At 39.6% G+C, this 24,177-nt stretch overlaps 1 protein-coding gene across 1 annotated transcript in view; it reads right to left on the bottom strand.

The window, feature by feature from the left end:
• Positions 1–23,490, bottom strand: part of PAK5 (p21 (RAC1) activated kinase 5) — a 273,491-nt gene extending 250,001 nt beyond the window's left edge. Inside the window, exon 1 of the mRNA XM_003933206.4 lies at positions 23,176–23,490. The gene's annotated coding sequence lies outside the window, so the exon portion shown is untranslated. The remainder of the gene's footprint in view (positions 1–23,175) is intronic.
• Positions 23,491–24,177: the final 687 nt, after the last annotated feature.

Below are 24,177 nucleotides of genomic sequence, written 5' to 3'. Positions count from 1 at the left end.
ACCTTATAATAAATTTCCTTTCTCCAGAGAACCCGGCCTAGTAGAGCAACCATGGCTATTACTACTGGTATTAGTTCTATTATTCTACTATAACCACTATTACGCTGCTAATGCAAGGTATGGAGAATATAAGACATCCGGACTCCTGTGTCTGCTACTAACTGCTGAGAAGTCTCTTGACTTCTCTGGCATTTCTTTTACAGGAGGAAACGTATGGTATAATATGAGTTTAAGAATTATTCAAGCCAGGTATAGTGGTGTACACCTACAGTCCCAACCACTAGGAAGGCTAAGGCAGGAGGATCACATGAACTTAGGAGTCTGAGTCCAGACTGGGCAACATAGTGAGATTCTGTCTCTAAATCTAAATAAATAATAAAAATTAAAAATAAAGAATTATGTAAATAAGAACACTCAACATAATAACTGTTTTTGGCTGAATTGGAGTCTCAAAACTACTACAATTTTAGGCTCTCAGTTTCCATGATTATAAATATATACAATTTTTTAAAATTCCTATCCAAATGAAAGACTTTTAAATCTTCACATAGAAGAGCTGCAGGTATTAGCAAATGTTATAAAGTACATTCATTGGGCATCTACGAAGTGCCTACTTCTCTGCTAAGTCTGATTTATTCATTCATTTCTTCCTTTAACACACACAATAGTGATATCCTAATACCTGCCAGGCCCTGGAGGTAGAGGGCCAAACAAACCAGGCAAGATCCTTAATCATGGAAAGTTATCTTACTGGTGAAGAAGAAAGACAACAAAAAATAAACAGATAAATGAACAAGATAATTTCAGATTGTGAAAAAAAATATGTAGAAAGTAAACCAGAGTCACATTTTGGATAGGGATGATGGCAACCCACAGCAACCCCCAACAAGGTACCTAATACTACTTTTTTTTAATGCTTAGGAAATCAGTGCTTAAAGAAACTAATAAATTTGACCAATTTTCACAGCTAATGGTCTGGACAGGGTCTGCAATCCATGCCTGCCAAGTTCATAATCCAATCTTTTACCAATTATGTAAACTGCCTTTGCACACATTCTGTGATTTATGTCAAATTCCAAAGCTATCAATTCTCAATTAATGAGGTCTTACCTGGTGAAGGCCAGGCATGACCAATCTCTGGCAGTGGGACCTTCTTCATAGGAACACAGAGCAGCTAGGGGTCATTGGCTATCTTTGTCACATAAAATTCAGTTTTTATTTATCTAAAATGAATACTCAACTGCTTCTGTCATAAAATCAAAGAAGGATTTTAAAAAAAGAAACGCAAAAGAAGAAATGCAAATTCAAAATAAACACCCTCGGTATCTGTTGTTTTAGCAAAATACTGTGCTAAGTCATTTTAGCAAAATCCTTCCACCCTGACATCTGATCGCTCTCCATATCTGATCAGTTTCTTCCTCATCTTCCACTATTCTTCAGGAAAATCTAGTCATCCTGGCCTGTCTTCAGCAAGAATCCTATTAGGTCAGTTCAGCCATCCTCCTTACACAGATGTTTACTCTTGGTAATTTTCCATTGACTCCCACTCTGCTCTTTGGCTATAAAAATTCCTACTTGTCTATGCTGTGTTCTGAGTTAAGCTCAATCTCTGTCCCTCACTGAGAAATCTCATTTCTTGGTCCCTTCCACCTATCATGATGGTCCTAAATAAAGTCTTTCTTACTCTTCTTTAGCAAGTTTCACTGAAACACATTCCATCAACATGGGAACAGGATCTCACAAGGATGAATCTCGGAGGAGACTGAGAATCTGCAAGAACCAAGAATCTAAAGCATTCCAGGGATAGCAAACACACCTGAACAGATGTACACAGTCCCTAATATTCCTAAGGCAATGTAATATTTAATCTCTTATCTGATAATATTCCATGGAAAACACTAGAAACATGGTCTCAGAGGTCCAGAAGAAAATCACCAATTAGGATTCTAAGTTTGCCACTTTCTTTAGAACGCATAACATCCAAAACCAGAAAAAACAATAGCTGTATCAGTATAAAAACAGAACACAGACTGGCATAAAGGACTGCAAGTATAAACAAACAAGGATATTGGATATCATTTCAACTAAATAATAGCCAAATAACATATAGTAGCTATCAAAGTTACTTTCCAATTTGTCTTGTCCAAAAGTTGAACTGATCTAACAAAACGTGAAGCCGTATAGGACAAAACAATACCAAATCACTCAAATCACTGAGAAAATATACTCTGCAGGAGAAAGCCAAAGAAAGAAAGTACCAAGATAAGTTGAGGGGTTGGGTGCATACGTTTCATGTTACCTTGGAATGACAACATGTCCTCACTAATTCACTATAAGTTTATTTCCCTGAGAAATGTTTAGGATGCAATGTTATCACCAATTTTCCTCTCATTAAGTTAGGTTCTGAATATGCAAATGATTTTTCATTTTAATTTCAGACTAAATTGGTATACCAACACGAATCTATTTGTTACCAAGGTTTCAAAATAGAAGCAGCAGTACAATGGCAAAATAAGACACAAATATGAAGAGCTAAGATCACAAGAGGATAGGGCTAAAGAATCTCTGTATGATGTCTTTGGTAACTTACAATTCATTTCCAGAAAAGATAGATATTTTCAAATACAATCAGTCCAGTAAATTAGGGCCAACACACTATGTAACCAGAGAAATTTCACTGGGTCAGAAATCTTTGTGGAGACTATAATTACTTTGCTCAATTTTACTTTTACCTACTCTAACGAACATTTTTTAAACTTTTTTTTTTTTTTTGCCTGACCACAGTCTGTGCTATGCTTGATCATGGCCTCCGGATAATCCTTGCAGATCCTCTCTACCCCCATTCTCTGTCAATGTGGTTTGGGAGAAAGTAACTCCACTCTGATTTCTGACTCCAGGAGTGAGTTTGGACCCAGATGGGGATAAAAAAGCTACATATTCCCCAGGCTACAGTAATTAGACCAGAAACTGGTACTGGCACATGACCCACAAAAGTCATATTGGAACAACTGAAATTACATCCTGAGATTTTTGTTAGAACTGTTGGGCTAGAGAGTATGTTTTGCTGGATTTTGAGATCAGTAGGCTCTAAACCCAAGAGCTATAGGGGGGGCTATCCATGTTACCAGAAAAATAAGAGAGTTTGCCTGAGAAAGAAACCTATACAAAAACACTTAGAGCTGAAAATGGTAGAAAATGGCACCAGGATAATGTTTTTGAGCTACTGACCCAGCTGTATATCTGGACTTTTCTGCTATACAGGTCAATACATTCCTAGTTTTCTTGATCCACTTTGAGTTGGGTTTCTGCCCTTTCAAACAAATGAATCCTGTTGAAGATACTCCTAGCTTCCCCTGACATCCACCTGCAAAGACCAGTTTAATTTATAGAAAAGCTATTCATTATTTCCTCCTCATAATATCAACTGTCATGAAAATGAATCAAGAGTTAGAAAAAAGGAGAAGGGAAGCTTATTTTCTTTAAATGCATTTTATAAAACTGAGATTTCCCCTATATGCAGAAGGCCTCTCCTACTTAGAGTCTAACTAAATTGGGCCACAACCTATTTTTCTGATAGATCCAAAAGAAAATGTGCACTAGAGATTTTACTTTGCCACCATGGTTTCATTAATACAAACTGACAAAAGTCCATCAAAATGCTCAGGTCTCTGACTGACATTCAATAAACGACTTTGCCTCTGATATGGTTTGGCTGTGCCCCCAGCCAAATCTAATCTTAAATTGTAGCTCCCATAATCCCCACGTCTTTGGAGGGACCCAGTGGAAGGTAACTGAATCATGGTGGTGGGTTCCCCCCACACCCCCACTGCCGGCCCCCGCTCAGCTGTTCTCATGATAGTGAATAAGTCTCACAAGATCTGATGAGTTTATAAAGGAGACTTCCCCTGTGCACACTCTCTTGCCTGCTGCCACATAAGATGTCCGTTAGATCTTCCTTTGTCTTCCACCATGACTGTCAAGCCTCTCTAGCCATGTGGAACTGTGAATCCATTAAACCTCCTTCCTTTATAAATTACCCAGTCTCAGGTATGTCTTTATTAGCAGTGTGAGAACAGACTAATACAGCCTCCTTCTTCAAAGATTAAAAAGATGTCAGATGGCAATTTCAATTTCTCACCACCAAACCGCCCTGAATCTATTCCACTCTCTCCTTTCCTCTTGTTCCAGTAGAACTGTTCTCCTCTTCAGGGCTACTCCCTGAGTAATGTCTGGATTCTTCTCTGTGCAGCTTCTCAACAACATCAGTGACCAGTACTCTCAACTACATCTTCCATCTCCTTCTCCAAACTGATCTGTTCCCATCAACTTTTAAAGTCAAGTCCCTTGATCTTTGTATAATATTCTCCCCGTCAACTCCACATCCTAGTCTAGCTATACCTTCTATCCTTAACTCTCTTTAGTCCTTCACATCCAAGTTCTTGAAGGAGTTGTTTTTACTCACTGCCTCTCCACCCATTGATCTACTCCTCCTGTCCTCCAAGGAGAAATGAGGGCAAGATATACCCCGTGGGGCTGCTATTTGGATTAAAGGAGATAAGCAGGTAAAACATTTTACACAGAGCTTAACATAAAGTTAAGTCTCAGTAGGTCACAGTATTCTTATTGAATTCATTCATTTCTTTAGTAAAAATTTGTTGAGCAACTCTACATGGACGGTGCTATGCAAGATGCTTTATCTTAACTGGACAAAATTAGCCTCTTCCCTCATGCCTCTTACACTCCAATGGGACAAAAAAGGAGAACAAGCTGGGCTCTGTGGCTCACGTCTGTAATCCCAGCACTTTGGGAGGCCGAGGCAGGTGGATCACAATTTCAGGAGATCAAGACCATCCTGGTTAACACAGTGAAACCCTGTATCTACTAAAAATAAAAAAAAATTAGTCAGATGTAGTGGTGGGCACCTGTAGTCCCAGCTACTTGGGACGCTGAAGCAGGAGAATCGCTTGAACTCAAGAGGTGGAGGTTGCAGAGAGCCAAGACTGCACCACTGCACTCCCACCTGGGTGTCAGAGTGAGACTCTGTCTCAAAAAAAAAAAAAAAAAAAGGAGAACAAAAAGCACACATAATTAAGAAGCAAGGTGACCCATTTTACAAAGTATGGACCAAGGCAGGGAAAACAAAATTTGGAATCACCTCAGATGTAAATGTTGTCCTCTGAAGTTGTGTAACATGAAGGCCCTGAATATAAAGGAACTGAATGGGGAACTCTGAAATGAGAAGTAGGGAAGGGCAGAACTGTAGTTAGAGCAATCCAAGGTGGTAAAGGAAGGCTCAATGTTGGTGATGCAAAGCTCCTAAGCACCACTCTTTCTATAGTCTTCATAGCTCTCCCCAAATTTCTGTTCTTTATTCCTTTAGGAACACCAGAAATTTAGAACAGTTTTCTACTACTCCAAGTGAGAAACTCTAGCACCCATGGTGCCTTTTGGTGTGAAAAACAGGTTTCCTGTCCATACCAATGATGACGGCCATTGCAGTGGCTCACACCTGTAATCCCAACACTTCGGGAGGTCAAGGCAGGTGGATCATCTGAGGTCAGGAGCTCGAGACCAGCCTGGCCAACATGGTGAAACCTAGTCTCTACTAAAAATACAAAAATTAGCTGGGCATGGTGGCAGGCACCTATAATCCCAGCTACTCAGGAGGCTGAGATGGGAAAATTGCTTGAACCCAGGAGGTGGAGGTTGCAGTGAGCAGAGATCGTGCCACTGTACTCCAGCCTGGGCAACAGAATGAGATTCTGTCTCAAAAAAAAAAGACAAGAAAAAATTGATGATGAGTTTCTTAAAGCCCATTATATCTCAAATCCAAGGTTAACAGCGATTATTTTCAGCGCACAGTAATTTGTAGCCTGCATAACCTGAGTATCCTATTGGCAATCACAGATATGACCTCAACTTTGGACCCCCTTCTTGCTCCACAATTGTTGGAAGCAGATGGCTAATTTTAAAACACTTTCTCTACTAACCTAAACTACCTCAGCTGATACATTCTCATCAAGAAAGTCATCTGGGTTATTTCTAAAATCCCACTTCAGGCTGCTAACTGCCCAATATCCATTCTTCACTTTTTCCTGATCAAACGCACTTCATCACTCAGTTAAAATTCACTGACATTTACTGTTTATCCACACATACAGAGGACTAACGCTTGCCTTTCTGCACTCAGCATACTTGTTACATTCTCTTCTTTCCCCATGCAAAATTATTTTTAGTTTGGAGCTTCTTGCAAGACACATTTAAAATCATTTTGTATTATATATTCTCCAACTTTCCCTACTTTCAAGATAGCTGTTCCTAAAAATGTTCATGTGCATGAACCACATTTTTGAGGATACACAGTTCCCAAATAATGCCATGGAAGATACAGCTTATCAACTGACCCACCAGTACCCTACAAGAATGCAGTCCCAGTGTGGTGGCTTATGCCTGTAATCCCAGCACTTTGGGAGGCCAAGTCGGGCAGATTGCTCAGGAGTTTGAGACCAGCCTGCACAACATAGTGAAACCCCATCTCTACTAAAAATACCAAAAAAATTAGCCAGGCGTGGTGGCGCGTGCTTGTAGTCACAGCTTCTTGGGAGGCTGAGGCTGAAGGATTGCCTGAACCCAGGAGGTGAGGCTGCAGTGAGCCGAGATCCTGCCACTGTACTCCAGCCTGGGTAACAGAGTGAGACTCTGTCTCCAAATAAAAAGTAAATAAATAAGTAAATAAAAGCAATTACATTACATGGGCAAATGATATACTCTCAGGAATATTTTATCTTTCTATTTCATTACAAGGTCAGTTGTAGCCTTACTTCTGTTTCATTTTTCAACATTAGCTGCATTTATAATAACAGCTGCATGCTTAATTATCTACAAATGAGCACCTAGAGTTATGCTGTCTTGTTCATTTGGAAATGATTTTGAGGGCAACTTCAAACTCTGGCTCAATGATCTTTTACCCACTGTACATGTGTTTTTCTTGTCTACATTAATAAATGGCCCAATCAATAGCTCACAATTGACTGGCAGAAGATAATTTTTTCTTTTCTTACAATTTCTGAAGGATCTCTGAAGTTTGGCAGGCACATGATAAGAGGAGCAACAGGTATAGATGTAGCAAACACTGTATTATCCACTCATATATATACTGACTTCCAAAAGTCAGTATCTGTGTTCCTAAGGGCTTTTCCAAATCCTGAAAGCTTGGGAGTACAGAGAAACTAACATTCTCTTGGAACAGCCTTCAACTAATAACCGATGGGAGTTGGTGTATACATATCTCAATTCTCTCCCCTTTGGGTAGACTTTTTTGAAGACATGAATTTATATCATTTCCCAGTTTCTCTATTTTAATACTCCAATTTTGGCAGCTTTTCTGCCCTGGTTTAGATGTACATATCCCTCTGAAATTCACTTGTTGGAACTTAAACCTGAAGGTAATAATACTAACAGGTGGAGTCTTTAGGAGGTGATTGGGCCATGAGAGCTCCATTGTCATGGAGGAGATTAATGTCCTTATAAAAAAGCTTGAGGAAGCATGTTTATTCCTTTTTTTCCCTTCTGCCATTTGAGAACACGGCATTCTTCCTTTTTCCTCTGTAGGACCTGCAAAGAAGATGCCATCTTAAAGCAGAGGAGAAGCCCTTTCCAGACACCAAATCTGCTAATGCCTTGATCTTGGACTCCAAGCCTCAAGAACTATGAGAAATAAATTTCTATTATTTAAAAACTACCCAGGGTAATGTATTTTGTTATAGCAGCAGGAATGGACAGTTTCTGATATGGTTTGGCTGTGTCCCCACCCAAATCTCACCTTGAATTACAATAATCCCCATGTGTCAAGGATGGGGCCAGGTGGAAATAACAGAATCATGGGGGTGGTTTCCCTCATACTGTTCTCATGGTAGTGAATATGTCTCACAAGACCTGATGGTTTTATAAATGGAAGCTGCCCTGCCCAAGTAATCTTGCCTGCCGCCATGGAAGACGATCATTTGTTCTTCCTTTGTCTTCCACCATGATTGTGAGGCCTCCCCAGCCATGTGCAACTGTGAGTCCATTAAACCTCTTTCCTTTATAAATTACTGGTCTTGGGTATGTCTTTATTAGCAGTGTGAGAATAGATTAATATACCTTCTTTGCATGTGTTACTTTCAGTCTCTCTTTATGGTACTTCATGAATGTTCCAAGTAAACTTCTTGCTCTTGAATCCTTGCCTCAAGGTCTGTTTCTTAGGGGAGGGGGGATTCCTAACTAAAATAGAGGAGGTTAAAGGAATTGAGATTAGAACTTGAGAAAATACTTTTTATCCTTTTTTTAATGCTTGTAGAAGAATAATCTTCATCAATAGAGCAAGGCAGCACAATCTGCTGTTTATTAGCCATAAAATGAAAATAATGATTAACACCTAACTTATAAGCCTACTGCAAGAATTAAATGAGATAGTATTTATAAAACGTATAACACAATATCTGGCATATAATACATTTTCAAAGAATTTTGTTACTGCTACTGTCACTGTTCTAACTCTGAGGTATACCTTTTCTTTCTATAACCAAACAACTTCTCAAGTACCTAGTGTGTGTCACAATTTCATACTTTTTAAACATTGGACAATTACAAAAAATAAATTCCTGCTGTGTTTCATTTGAATTAAACCAAAATGAAAAAAGAATATTAAATCTCCAAAAGGAAGGCTGTGTGCGGTGGCTTATGCCTATAATTCCAGCACTTTGGGAGGCCAAGGCAGGAGGATTGTTTAAAGCCAGGAGTCCAAGACCAGCTTGGGCAACAAAGTGAGACCCTGTCTTAAAAAAAAAAAAATCCAAATGGTAGTTATGATTTATCTAGAGAAGAATTGTCAGGACTGGAATAATAGTGTCCTTAGCAGCATTAGAATGAGGTTAGGGTTTAAATCAGCACTAAAATTCTAATTCCAAATGAAAAAGCATGATGGTCTTTGCAGGAGACAAATCATAGGCAAATTGGAATGCACTGCAAAAATGGTCCCCATCCCTACCTGGGATGCTGTTCCATGTGTATCTACCTGATAGTATCCACTCCTCCTTCAAATGTCACTTTCTCAAATACGCCTATTCTAACCATCCTATTTAAAATCATGCCCTTTACCACCACCCACCCATCCCAGCTCTTTTGATTTCCTTTATCCCACTCTATTTTATCAACACACTGATGAGCCTTCTGGCACTCTATACATTTATTTATTATGCCGTTTCCTGCATGTCTCTCCTTTTTTTTATGTGTATTCATTGATGTTTCCCCTCATGCTACATGCCACTGGAAGTAAGCATAGTAGTGCTCAATGTGCAGCTGCTGAACGGGTACATGACTAGTTGGGAGTGGTAACTGTATATCTGTTTCCTCGATTATTTCTTAATCTAGCCATCACAGGAGAAAGTAGACATCAACAGACACCACTCTAATAAACAGATCCCATTATCTTGTTTTACTACTACTGGTTAGGTGAGTAACTTAGAGCCAAATGTTCTTCTGTTTTACAGTGATATTCACAGTCATTGCACACCCTGGTCTTCGTAAAAAAGAAAATTCTTTTCAACGGGTGGACTGTGCTCTGTGTTTAAAATAAAATTGAGGTCTGAAAAGAAATGGGAAGCTACTGCTATCATCCTTCTATCCCAAACAAATAAAAACTCTAGGGACAACTCAGGAATTTTCTATCTCACTTGTTTTTCATTATTTTTTAGTAAGGTACAGTGATATCATTATTCTTAGTTGCCCTGGGTGATTCCAATATTGATTTTGAGATTTTTCCAGCCATTCTATAGAATGCGTCTCATTTATAAGGTTCTACTTCACAGCTGTGGGCACAGTTGCATTGTGAATGTTTTATATTTTCCAGATGATATCATATGAAATATGATACCATCCTTTTGCATTTTGATAATCCCTACCTCCAGCAAGCTCAAGACCGTATGATTTCTTTTTCCATTTCAGTTTAGTTCAAATAAAACACAACATAATTTTTTTTAATTGTCCAGTGTTAAAAGAAATATAGAAAAATTAGTTGCAGAAGCCCATCTATGTAAATGTTTCCATCAAATATGTCTACACTCTATCTTTTTAAATAAACTTCTTACCTGAGTGAAGTTTTACTTCTAAATTTTCTTTCTAGGATAAAATTTTTAAAATGCATTTTTCTGAAATGTCACTTGCCTTATATTTAAATGATTAAATGAGTTGGTCCATATTTTCAGGAAGCAAGATTAAGAAGGGACAATATGTAAGAATAAAATGATCCAAAAATATAGAGCAATACTCATCCGACTTGTAAGTTCAAAACACTTTAATTACCAAGAGGGTAACATAAGCAAGTAAAATGGCCTGATGATAGGCAGTAAGGAGTGATGGGGACTATGGCAAAGTGAAGACTCCATGACTGACTCATATTAGAGGCAGCTGCTACTCAACTACAGCAAATGATTGCCATGAGGAAACATGGTTAGTGTTGACAAATTTTGCAACTGTGTATGTCTGTGTATTTGTGTGTGTGATTTTTTGAAAAAGTCAGAAATCTAGATTTTTTTTCTGAGAAACCTCACACTTGAGTGTGTTAAACAGAACACAACTATACTACAAAATTAGACACAAATCAAAATGGACATAATCAAATATTTAGTACCTAATCAAATTCACAGTGTTCTACACCTTCCAGTTTTAGAAGGATAGTTTAATTAGATTTCAAAGATAGTAAAAAATATCCAGTTTTTATATCCTGTTACCTAGGTGTTAGTAGGCTCTAAATAGTAAGTGATTCTTTCAACCAATGTAGACTCCTAATATCCCAACACAGAAACTTGCCTTAGAAAACCAAGTACACAAGGTAACTGCTGTCATAGATAGTATCCATATATTGCATTAAAAAATCGCTGCCATTTATCATCCTAGAATCTTCTATCTCTGGGGATTCTGTCGCAAATATATCTGACCAGAAGCCTGAAAAGCCCTTAGGACTCACCCTGGGGAACCTCTTGCTTGGGTCACTCACTTTGACTGATTTCTCTCCCAAACTTTCCAATTTCTTCCTTATTTCATAGTGCATTGTTCCTATGGAAACACTGGTGCCAAAGACTTGGGCAAAACTGAACAAAACCCCAGCCTTCACTATACAAATCAAGTGATGTTTGAGCAGAAATCACACCAGCAATTAGGCGTATTCATACCAGGCTTGGGACAATAGAGTAGTAGGTGTTAAGCTGCATCTAGCAATCAAATAATTATTCTTAATGTTTTTAAGAAACTCAGTTTATTTACTCTATTGTTGGAAAGCTGGCTCTCAGCTTATAGTTTGCTTCATCGCTTTCTCTCTTCTCCATGTGTTTAGAATCTCTACCTTATACCCAAATAAAATATTGGAATTTTGGTCTTTCTCCAACCAGAAACAGGTAGGGGGTTTAATCTTTCTCTCTGCCTCTTTTTTATTTACAGAAAATAGAAAACTAATATTACTGTGAAATTCATTTGTTCATGTTTTTTTAAAAAAAAAAAAATAGGTAACTTCTAGATTAGATTATTTTAGATCAGCCAATTTTTGTGTAGGATTCCAAACAGAACTTTTCTTATCCACTGAGTTGCTGTCTACCACAGCGCTGATGGCCTTGGATTCAGATGATACAGGGTTTGACTCTGCTTCTTGACTCTAACTGCATGATATTTTGCCTTGAGTGACCTTTTAAATCATGGTACCACCCTTTTGCATTTGTATTCAAATTTTTTAGCCTGGGTAATATCCATTCACCCATAGACATTTATTAAAGACCTGACATGTGTAGGTGTAAAGCCAGGTGCTAGGGATATGAAGATGAAGAAACAAGATGCCTTCTTAAGAAGAGTTCCCAGTTTAGTACAAGAAGAACTCTTGCCTGGATTTAAGTTTATACACACATACACACACACACACACACACACACACACACACACACACAACATTGTGATGACTGAGAGGAACAATCAGAACTATGTGGGAGGATTTTGAGGGGTGTGGGGGAAGGTTGTAGCTGGATAGGAAGTTTTCAATGAAGGGGTGATACTCAGATAACAGAAAATCATTTTGGGGGTAGAAAGGAAAGAGAACAGACAGGAGGCTGATACAAGATCTAATTGAGAGACACAAAGGGGAGTGGCAGTGGAGACAGGGCAGGACACATGTGAAAAAGGTTTTTTAGGTTGCTATTCATTCATTCATTCATTCATGCACTCATTCATTTTGAGACACAGTCTTGCTTTTTCGCCCAGGCTGGAGTGCAGTGGTGCGATCTCAGCTCACTGCAACCTTCACCTCCTGGGTTTAAGTGATTCTCCTGCCTCAGCCTCCTGAGTTGCTGGGATCGCAGGCATGTGGCACCACATCCAGCTTATATATATATATATTAGCAGAGAAATGGTTTCACCATGTTGGCCAGGCTAGTCTCAAAATCCTGAACTTAGGTGATCTGCCCACCTCAGCCTCCCAGAGTACTGGGATTACAGGTGTGAGCCACCATGCCCAGCCAAGTTGCAAATTTAGATACTGCTTGACTGTGAGGGTGGGAGAAAAGTAGACTCTACTTGGAGTCCTTAAGAGATAGTACACAACTTGCAGGTAGGTAGCTGTTATCTTAAAAACCTCAAAAAGGGCTAAAAAAAACCACTACTTAACTCAAAGCATGAATAACTATTATTCAAATATTATTGGCAAATTATTTTTGTTTGTTTGTTTTCCAATATGTGAGGTTTTGGCATCTCTAATGCCTAGAGCAGAAAGAACATTATCTTAAAAACCACCAGGATGAGAAAAACCCTAAGTTGTTTCTGTAAAATTTTTTTTTAAATCCCCCTCGTCCATCAGTCCTTTTATTTTTAGAGGTTAAATCATACCCACAAAGCAACTGTTCCTACTTTAGAGGAATAATCTTTTTTTAAAACAAATAAGCGTAAATTTTCTGTTCTTCCAAGAAGTTCACTTCCTGGGTTGGTAAACTGTGATATAGCTATAAAATAAGGGCAATACAGCTGATAGTTAAAAACAATTAGCTAAAAAATCAGTATTATACAAACACCATTTGCATGATTACAGTGACCATTAGAAGCAAACACATGAAGTTCCCTCTAGAAAATAGCTAAAGAAATTCTTAAATAGTATTCCAGCCTTGAATTTTAATTGAAGCTAATAACTGTTGTGCCTATCAGAGAGCTTATATTTGGAACCAAATGTGGGAGTTTCTCTGTCTCTCTCTCTCTCTCTCTCTCTGTCTCTCTCTCTTTTCTCTCTCTCACCTTCCCTCCCTTCCTCCTTTCCTTCCCCCATTATGTAAGTTGCTATCAAAAGAATGACGGAACCACTATTGATTGGAACCAGAAAGTCTTCTTGGTTCATTTGGACAATAGGGCAATGAAAGAGTAGTAGGGGCATGAACCAGTGCTTTAGAGAAACCAAGGTACTCCTTATGGCCAATTTACCTTAATCATCAATAACACAATGGCAATTCCGTTGAAAATTAGCAAAGGAAATCCCACAACTGGACATCTGTTTAAAAATGTAAGTTAAATTTTCTTCTTATACAAGGAATCAAATATTGATTTTTGGTTTGGAACATTCGGTTAATCATAATACCAAACACAGCCAGGCAGTCAATGCATTTACTTTCCCTTTTCATGAGGAAATCTACAAGAACAGAAATGCTGAATCTGAGGATTTGAGAGTATTGGAGAGTCAAAGTGGGCTGATTAATCCGGTGACTTTTAAATTATTTAAGTTTCAAGGATTCGAAACAAAACTTTCCTTATCCATTGAAGTGCCGTATACCACAGTGTTTATGGCCTTTGGATTCAGATGATCCAAGGCTTCTTGACTCTATCTAGCTGCATGATATTTGCCTTGAGTGACTTATTTTACAGTGCTCTTAAAAAGACTAATTAATATACATAGGTAAAATACTTGGATGTGGGCTTAACACATCTTCTTCAATATGTTAGCTATAATCACAAAGGTGTAATCTATTTTTCTTATAATCTACATTGCCATTGCATGATTAGCTAAGTATGCATGTGTGTCTCAACAACTGAGTGTTATTTTTCTAAAGCAGTTACCTGAGCTGGACTGATCCTAACATTTGAGAAACAAGAGTATAAAAGGGGTCCCACATGTTACAGATCTCAATATATAAATACTGTAAATCAAGCTAAAAATGTTAATTTAAATGTGTTATGTCTTCCTGGCTTGATAAATATGCCTTTATAACAACCTAGAAGCCAGGTTTAAATTTAGAATACTTGAATTCCAGAACATGGCAAAGCAAGGAGACTCAGTCTTTGCTCCTCTCCCCATCCCTTTCTCTTTTTACCATGGCCTCCAGCACCTGTGTTGAGACTACAAAGTCCACAAGTCCAAGCTCCATATAACCTCCCACCAACAATCTTTTTTCAGCCCCCATTGGGCCCAGAAGCCCCATGAGAAGTAAATTCCAAGGTCCCAGCTATGCAGAGCAAGACTCAGAAGGAAGCAAAGGGCTCTAGGGAGTGCATGGGCTCTTTGATTGTTACAGAAGAGCAGGGCTGTCCAGGTGCTGAGAAGTTGGAGTGCAGAGTAGCAGAGCCCTCTACTATGCAGTGAGCAGGGCAGGGACCTCTCTTGCTAATTTAAGATTATTTTCTCTGTCCTGTTTTTAGTGCAAGTGAAGAACAATTACCTTTTTTTCCCCTTCCACTTACAAATCATCTTTCTTCACAGAAAAGTTTATAAAGAGTTTATAAAGGCAACAACATGATTGTTAAGTTACCTGGACAGCCACAGACATTTCCTATTGATAGTGAGAACTGCAGTAAGAATACACACTGATCTAAGCATGAACTTTTAATATTTGATTAATAATAAATTTAGTTATTAACCAAAGTTAATTGAACCAAGAGCCTTGTATTCATGGTGAACTAACCTGAAACACGAGCATTGGGCTTGATGAATATAAGATAATTCAGAAAAAAAGGCTAGACCTGTGTTTAATACCTAATCTATTTCCAAACTACACCTTTTGCTTCTGCTACACTGTTTCTTTCAGATTATCCCTTTCTAGGATTTTCTCTTACCTGAGAAAATGGGACCTTCCTTTCACAATTCCTACTGGTATATGAGGATCAAGCTGAAAAGCCACACTCTTCCTGACATGTCACTTCTGGCTCCAAAAAGAAAAAGTATCTTCTGTGTGGGGCATCCACACTGTACCTTTAATGATGCACATCACAGTGAGCATTATTCCATGAACCTTAAGTTAAACTCTCATGTCACAGCAAATGTTTCCTATTGGAGGGGGAAGGAGGGATGGCTGGTATTCAACCCTGTTTGCCTCTTAGTCCTAAGATAATGGGCATTTCTGTTGTCTTTTTATGTTTTGGCTTGGTTTGGTTTTGGCTTTTTAGCACCCATCACATCTCTTGGGTTTCTTTCATTGGAAAGGGGTAGTGGGCCTGCTAATCAAGGCACCCCACTTCTACAAAGAACTTCAAGCATAACTGCCAGTAGACTGTGGTCAAGTTCTGAACAAGTCATTCTTGGCTGGGGCCTGTTTCTCAAGTGCCTGATATCTAGACCTGGAGCTGAATAGCTTTGTCTGCTTCCAAGCTGTTTTAGGGGGTGTGTGTGTGTGTGTGTGTGTGTGTGTGTGTGTTTGTATGTGTTGGTGGATTCCCCACTCCCCCCAATACATTTCTGGAAATTCTTTTAGCTTCCTAATATCCTTCTAGTAAATTCCTTTTGCTGAAGTTAGGCAGAGTTTCTTTCATTTGCATGCAATCTAGGAGTCATTGCTGATACACATGGCAGAGCCCCTGACACAGGAGATAATCAATGAATGTTTGTTACATAAATGAATAATTACAACCTAAATGTATATCACTGCTTATGTGTAAAATAGTGAGGTTTTTTTTCTGATTCGTAAAAGAACACATTAATGACTAATTTCTTTTTCAAGGCAGGGCCTCCCTCTGTTGCCCAGGCTGGAGTACAGTGGCACAATCTTAGCTTACTGCAACCTACAGCTTATGGGTTCAGACATTCCTCCCACCTCAGCCTCTTGAGTAGCTGGAATTACAGTTGTGCACCACCACGTCCAGCTAACTTTTTTATTTTTTGTAATTATGGGGTTTTGTCATGTTGCTCAGGCTAGTTCAGACTCCTGAGCTCAAGTGATCCACCTGCCTCAACCTCCCAAAGTGGTGAGATTACAGGTGTGAGCAACCGTGCCCATCTACTACATTTTTTAAAATTTGGAAAAGTATAGCAAAATAAAAGCCATCCATATTTCTACCACCCAGAGATTGCCTAACTTTTTAATTTTGTTCTTTTATATACCTGCATCATGTTTTCATTTCACAAAACACATATTAACAATACAATATATGTAGTAGTACATTTTGTTTTTTTCCACTTAAAATTGTGGTGAAGGTTGTTTCTTGTCATTATATAATCTTCAAAATGATTAATTTTAATAGCTATATAAAAGTCTGTTATCTTGGGATCTTAAATGTCTTTAACCAGCTCTTTAACCAGCTCCCAAGTTCTAGTTATATAGGTTGTTTTTAATTTTTATTGCTATGAAATATATTATAATACACAATTTTGCCTGCATCTACTTCCTTAGCAAAGACAAAAACAAACATAAAATAAAAAGCAAGAGAAATGGTATGTCAACTAATTTGAACTTTTAAAAGCTTTTGACAATTTTTTTTTTTTTTTTTTTTTGCAACAGAATCTTACTCTGTCACTGAGGCTGGATCATAGTGACACAATCTCGGCTCACTGCAACCTCCACCTTCCAGGTTCAAGTGATTCTCCTGCCTCAGCCTCCCAAGAAGTTGGGATCACAGGAGTGTGCCACCACACCCAGCAATTTTTTTGTATTTTAGGAGAGATGGGGTGTTGCCATGTTGGCCAGGGTGGTCTCAAATTCCTGGCCTCAAGTGATCTGCCTGCGTCGGCCTCCCAAAGTGCTGGTATTACAGGCATGAGCTACTGCGCCTGACAGACCTTTTGACAAGTATTTTTAAACTTTTCTGTAGGAAGGTTGTATTATGTAACCCTCCCACCACAAGTAATGAAAGAGATTGTCCTTCTCACTGCATCCTTGCCATTATTGAGTTTATTTTTTGCATTTTTTACTTATTTAATACATAAAACATGGCACCTCATTTTCATTTTTATTTGCATTTCTGGGATTAATAGTAATAACATTAATTAAACATGTACATTGGTCTTTTATTTCTTCCTTTTGAATTTTTTTGTATATTTGGACAATTTTATTGGGGTGCTATTGTTTACTAACAATTTGCAAGAGTTCCTCAGGGCTACTGTGAACTATTCTGTCATGTTTGGTGGCAATATTATTTTCCATGATTCTGTTCTGCTTTAAAATACATGCATTTCTACATATGAAAGTTTAAAATATGTTCAAATCTATGTTTTGCTTTGTGATTCTTCCAGTTGATTTTATATTTAAAAAATACTTCCCCTAAAATTAAATATTTTATTCTAGCTTTGTTTTACACCTTGCATATAAACTTATCAATTTATGTGGAATTTCGTTTGGAAGGTTATGTAAACAGAGGTTCTTAGTTGAATGTTTTCTATACACTTAACCTATTTCCATGACGTTTTGTCATATACTCCTCACTGTTTCATAGTACTTTCTCCGTCATATTTCTGTTTCTAACAATGACCTAAATCTGTTTCCAAGCTCTTCTATTCCACTGAGCTATTAATCGATTCTTACAACAGTACTACATTGCTATAATGATTGTAGTTCAATGATCAAATTTATTTTCATTTCAACAATGGCATTCATTACCACTACCGCTCCCATCTACCTACCTACACCCCCTCCACCCACATCTACCACCCACCACTCCCACCGATACCACCTCATCCCACCATTTTCATGTATTTTTCTCTACCATCAAACTTCCCTCACCTCCACCATCCCCAGAAATCCACTCTCCACACCACCTGTATTGACCACTACCTCCCATCTTACCACCACCACTCACCTCCCCTGCCACCACTACCATTCTTTTGAAAAGTTTTCTTTTATTTTTATATAGTGATTCTTCCAGATGGATGTTAGACTCATTTTGTAAGGTTCTCCCAAATCCCAATGTAATAAAACTATATAATTGATCTGGGAAAAATAACCATTTCATAATATTCATCTTTCTACCAAAGGATAAGGTATGTCTTTCATTTGTTTTCTTCTCAGTTTATTGGTTTGAGTAAAATTATATAGCTTTCTACAAAGACTTTTATATATTTCTTATTTTTCCCAAGTATTTTACATACATTTCTTATTTTTCCTACTCAATTTATATTTTTATGACTTCGTGAATAGAATCATTTCCATCCTACTTTTTAATTAGTAAAACACTGACATTTGGGGTGGCCATTGTTTTCTGAACGTGTATTTTATAACCAACGACCTTCCTGAAATTTCTTACTAGTTCCTTTAGGTTTTAATTAATCGAATTGTATATCCATCACTGTTAAACAAACTCAAGACACACCATCTAATTTTTGGTTACTTATTGAAAAGCTTTACTTAAGTATAGACATTAAATGCTATTTTACTACTTATTTTTAAAAATCACCTTTTTATGATACTAATATAAAGACCTGAAATTGAGCCTTAGAAATCTAAAATGTAACATGTGCTCCTCGGTTGAACTACATTCATTTCCCTTGGACACTTGGTCTTACTATTCAAAACTACAAAAAGGGCTCTGAATGAGAGACATGAAGTCATTTCTCACTTAGATTAAACAGGACAAATTAAACAATAAAACAATTCAGAATTTTGACAGAAACACTCCAGGAACTTTGTGCCATATAAAAAGAAATTTGTCTCCCAATTTAACTCCAGAGACAATGGCCAGGATGGTTTTCAAAATAAAACAGGGCCCACCTAAATATACTTGAAAAAGCAATTGCATGCTCTTCTATATATAAACAGATACGTTTTCCCCCAGATAAGCATACATTTCCTATATCAAAAGATCCAGATAATAGTACCAACAAATTATTAATTCACAAAACATTTGTTGTGCTCCTAGTAAGTGTGGGGTTCTGTGTTACCGGGAAAGATTGGGAGCTATAGTGATGATTACATACAGGAACTGAAGAGGCACTGGCATATAATAGAAGCTAAACAAATAATTAAGTGTATTATTTATTTATTATTATACATGATGATTGTGATTTATTGTTTACTATTTATTTCCAGAAGACTGAAAGTCTAGTTCACCATTGTCTTCCAAGAGCCTAGCAATATACACATGTAATAAATATTTGCAGAGTATTTTTTGACTGATTGATGTATTTTTACAAAAATCTCAGTTGCCAAAAAAAAATTTTGGCTCAATTCTTAACTTCTAGCCTAAACTAGTTCTTAAAAGACGCATTTGTTAAAGCCAAGAATACTCCCCTTTTGAAGTCAGAATAAGGTTCTAAATTGCTCTTTCTATACTAGTTTAGAAAAAAAAAAAAAAAGAAAACCTAAAAATCAGATCTTTAAGTTGGCACAGGAAAATACTAGGAGGCATAGTGTTCATTCCTTCACTCATTCACCAAATGTTTATTGAGAATCTTCTGCATATAAGATATAAAATAAATGGCCATTATAGAGCTTACAGACATGGCCAAACAAATAAACAGGCAATTATAAACCGACGTTAAGTGCTGTGGAATAAGAGTAAAAGGATGATGAGAGAATTGGGTTGGTGGGGAAGAGAGGTCAAGGAAGCCCAAGGGACAAGTACAACCCAGGCTGGTAAAATATAGAGGGAAGTGGTTGGGGATGTTCCAGAAACACACAGGGTCAGTGTGACAGCAGCAAGAGGAAGAGATGCACAAGATGAGGCCGGCCAAGTACCAAAGGCTCTAGGAGTCTCTGGAATCTGTCCCAGGTATGTGGGTGGTATTTTATGTAGGGAACTGACATTATCCTATCTGCTCTGGATGAAGTATTAGAAGAGCCAGGCAAGGAATCAGGGGTCTTGTTAGGAAGTTAGACTAGTGGTCCAGGTAAGAGATGATAACTTAAAGTGCGATAGTGGTGGTGGTGGGAACAGAAAGAAACAATCAAGATGTATTTAGAGATCTATATAGAAAACAGCACTTATAAGACTGCATAATGGTTTTGCATGCCAAGGGAATGGAGGCATCATAGGTGATTCTTGGGTTTCTGGTTAAAGAAACTCCATGGACAGTGGTGTCATTTACCAGGTTAAGAAGGACTAGAAATTTGTTAGCTTATCTTTGTTGCTATTACTGTTTAATGCATTTTGTTTGTTTTGCATTGGCTTAGAAGGGTAGCAAAAAGGATGGAAGGCAACATCAACAAATCAGTTGAGGAGAGAGTATGTTTGAGATACCTGTAGAAGAGCCAGGTCCTGGTTTGTCTTGGCTCTTGAACACCCAGGTAAGTGACATGCATAAGTGAGGTACCTTTGAACCCTCTTCCCTACCATGGTTGGGTATATAAAGGCTCAAATAGATTAGTTGGCTTAAATAATCTTTAAAGACTTTTCTGAACCCATGCTACTCTATCTTTACCTCCTGCTCTTATGCTCACATAACGTTAATGTTGTCATTAAACACAGTTTCATAGGGATGTTGGTATACTGGGCTGAAGAATGTCTCCCTTCCAGAACCTGTGAATATTACGTTTAGAAATCAGGCCTTTGCAAATGTAATCTGATTAATATGAGGTCATACTGAATAAGGAATGGGTCCTAAATCCAATGTGAATGATGTCTGTATAAGAAGAGGGAAATTTGGACACAGGGACAGAGATAGAGAGGAAGGTGCCAGAGGGAATGGAGGCGTCAAAGGTGATTCTTCACCCTCTGAAGACAGAGACAGAGATTGGAGTTACACTGCCACAAGCCAGGGAGTGCCTAGGGCTACCAGAAGCTGGAAAAGGCAAGCAAAGATCCTCCCTTAGAGGTTTTGGAGGGAGCATGGCCTTGACAACACCTTGATTTTGGACCTCTAGCCCCCAGAATCAAGAGAGAATAAATTTCTGTAGTTTTAAGCCACCCAGTTTTTGGTAACTTGTTATAACAGCCCCAGGAAACAAATACAGTTGGGAAATTTAAGTGAAATCACATGTTTTAACCTGAATCATCATATAGGGCACAGAGCATATGTTCAGTAAATATCCATTTCCCTTATAGTCATCACGGTCACCACCATTTTCCTGGTGGTTTAAATTATGAGTAATCCATGTATCTACTTATTTTGGCAGGTCTTACTACTCCTAGAACTGTTTTATAAGTGAGGAAACTAAAGCTTAGAAAAGTTAAGTAATTTTCCCAGAATCACAAAGCTAGCCATAGAAGAGTCAGAGTTCAAACACCTGCCTCCCATACCTACAGCATTTCAACAAGCGCTGACAGAGTGGAGAGGCACTGCCAGACTAGATTTTCAATGCTTGCAATTAAAACTCACATTTTTAAATAAAACAAAAAGCTGCAGAGACCTAGTACAATCTCTACCTATTCACAGAAGAACACAGATTTTTAGTCTCAGGCCAATATTACCAATGAACTTACCATTGGCTTCTATGGCTTCCATTTAGCAGTGCATCTGCCTTGCACATATGTATTCCAAGTCAAGGTATTATCAACAGATTGGACATTCGCGGCTTTAATTTACTTAAATGCATTTTCCTTATGTATTCCCCACTTCATTTTGATGATACTGACTCATTCTCACCACCTAACAAGACTATAAAAATAGTGTGAGTGCAGAGGAAACTGTCTCCAAACTTCATATTCCAAGATGCCCATCCTTTAGATTATAAAGCAAAAAATAAACGCATGCTTTAAATTTACCTTTTTCCCAAACTAAGATGGTTACCTTTCTCCCCAACACTGAGTTGTTGTGCTGTTGAACATAACAGATATACAAATCTAAGGTGGGACAGCTATTATTATAAGGTGTCCCTTATAATTTTACAGAATTCTAGTGTAGGAGGGACTTCTAAAAAGCATCTAGTCCTTCTGCATCAGGTCAGAGAAAGAGTGTCTTTAGCCTCCAAGTCCCAGAAGAGAAGCGGTTGCATAAGAGATTTGGTGAGTTACCTAAGACCCTGTGGCTCTGTCTTGGTAGAACTCTGTAGAATTTCAGGTTTCCTGATTTCCCTAAAAGTGTGTTCAGTCTTTCAAGCTGTCATCAGCTATTAACAATGACACTTTCCTCTGGCTTTGTGCCAACTTTTATTTTTCTTTCTTATTCTGGCCTTAAAAAGGCCACCATAAATAGCCTCAGTGCTTCAGGTTCCTTTAATTGATATCTAATTTTGACAAATTAACTCATAGATGGAGTTGAAAGCTCCCTATACACACATGGTTTCAAGAAGGGCGATCACACTTATCCTCCAAACTGAGCGGTGATGATCCTTCTCAAGTTTACCCTCTAGGAGGCTGGCATGGCACACAATTTTGACAAGAGTTTAGAACTGAAATCCTCTTCCACGCCCTGCCCACAAGGGTGCCCACAAGCAGAAGTTCTCTTTCTCTCTCCATTACAACCCACCACGCGCGTGCACACACTCACACACGCACACAGGCAAATAACAAAGGAAAACACAGCCCCATAAAGGCTCAGCTATTGCATCCTCCAGTCCACACCTGCCAAAAGACAAAAACCATAGAGAATCCTGCCCTGGCAATATGTCCAGGACTCCTCGGGAAAAGCAGCCCCGTGGCACCCCCAGGGCGTGCGCAGCTGTATACACACAAAGAACTGATGCTGGGCTTGCAAGCTGTTCGGGGTACCAGCGCGCTCTCAGGGCTGGAATTCGGGGTTCTCCCCCACACCCTCCCGCCCAGCAAAATGGAACTATCCTTTATTTGACCCGTAGAAAGCCCAGGCTGGATAGTAGCGCACGGGTTGGGGGTGGGCGGTCCCGATAGCTACCCTTCAGGCAGCAGGTCCCCAGCCTTTGCATCTCCTAGGAGATGCAGGATCGCGCTGTCACAGAGGTCCTCTTCGAACCGTCTCCCGGCACAGCGAGATGCTCCGGGTACCAGCGGCGCGCATCCCCGCAGGCGCCCCTCCTTGCGCGGACACCCACCCAGGCAGCCCCACCAGGCGCGCCTGCCTACCTGGCGGCCGGCTGTCAGCGAAGCGGCGGTGCCTCAGCCTCTCCTCAGCGGCTACATCGCTCCCAGCGCCATGTTCCCGGTCTCCCCGGGAGCACGCTGGGGAACTACTACGGGCTGGGTAGGGGCAAGGGGGGCGGGGGCCAGAGGGAGGGGGCGGGAGGCAGAGCCACCGCTTTCTACTCTCCACCCAAACCTCCCCCAGCTACTGAGCATGCCCAGCTGCCTGGCTTCTCCCCTCGGAGGGCTGTCCATGAGCGCACGCAGCTGCTCCGGGTTTTCGTGGCAGCCGGCGGGAGGCAGGCTGTAGCGGCCGCCGCGGGTAGAGGTGAGGGGGAGGGTCGGGGGGCGTGTCTACACTCCGGGCGCTGGAGCCGGGAACTGGAGCAAGCGACCAATCCAATCGCGCTTACTCCCTGCGGTCCGCGGCGGGGGCAGCTCCTGCACGCCCTCTCCCCACACTCTAGGGGTTTGCAGAAATGTTGTTCAGGACCATTGCAGGTTTGAGCTTTGCTTAAGAGACTAGCAGAGGTGGGGAGGAGGAGGAGGGGCTGAGCAGCAGCACCGTGGGCTGGCCTCTGCCACCACCTGGACCGGTGCGTCTCAAACTTTAATGTGTCTGTGAATTAAAATGCAGATTCAGATTCAATTGGCTGGATCCTGAGATTCTGCAAGCCTAACAACCTTCCAGGTGAAGCCGATGCTGGCCCTCCCACCACTCGGAGCAGCAAGGATCCAGAGAACCCCTTATCTGTGACCTCTGGGTGGCCATGCTTCAATCCACCAGCCCAGCTATGGTCTCTGGTGTTCACAGAGACTCCTCCAGTTTGGCGTTGCCGAGCCTTCCGCGGAAGGAGTCTTCGTGGGGCTAGGCTCTGATCACCCACCTTCTCCTCGGCTGCTGTGTGATTTAGAATTTAAGGCCCAGGGGAGGAAGGATTCCTGGACCTTTTCGTGCTCACTTTGATAGCTAGCAAGTCGGTTGCTGGTTGAGCTGCACCGGTT

Source organism: Saimiri boliviensis, chromosome 9 (genome assembly GCF_048565385.1).
Source record: "Saimiri boliviensis isolate mSaiBol1 chromosome 9, mSaiBol1.pri, whole genome shotgun sequence".
NCBI classification, from domain to species: Eukaryota; Metazoa; Chordata; class Mammalia; order Primates; family Cebidae; genus Saimiri; species Saimiri boliviensis.
The sequence above is the reverse complement of the archived record's forward strand: the minus strand, read 5'-3'. Positions and strand labels throughout refer to the sequence as shown.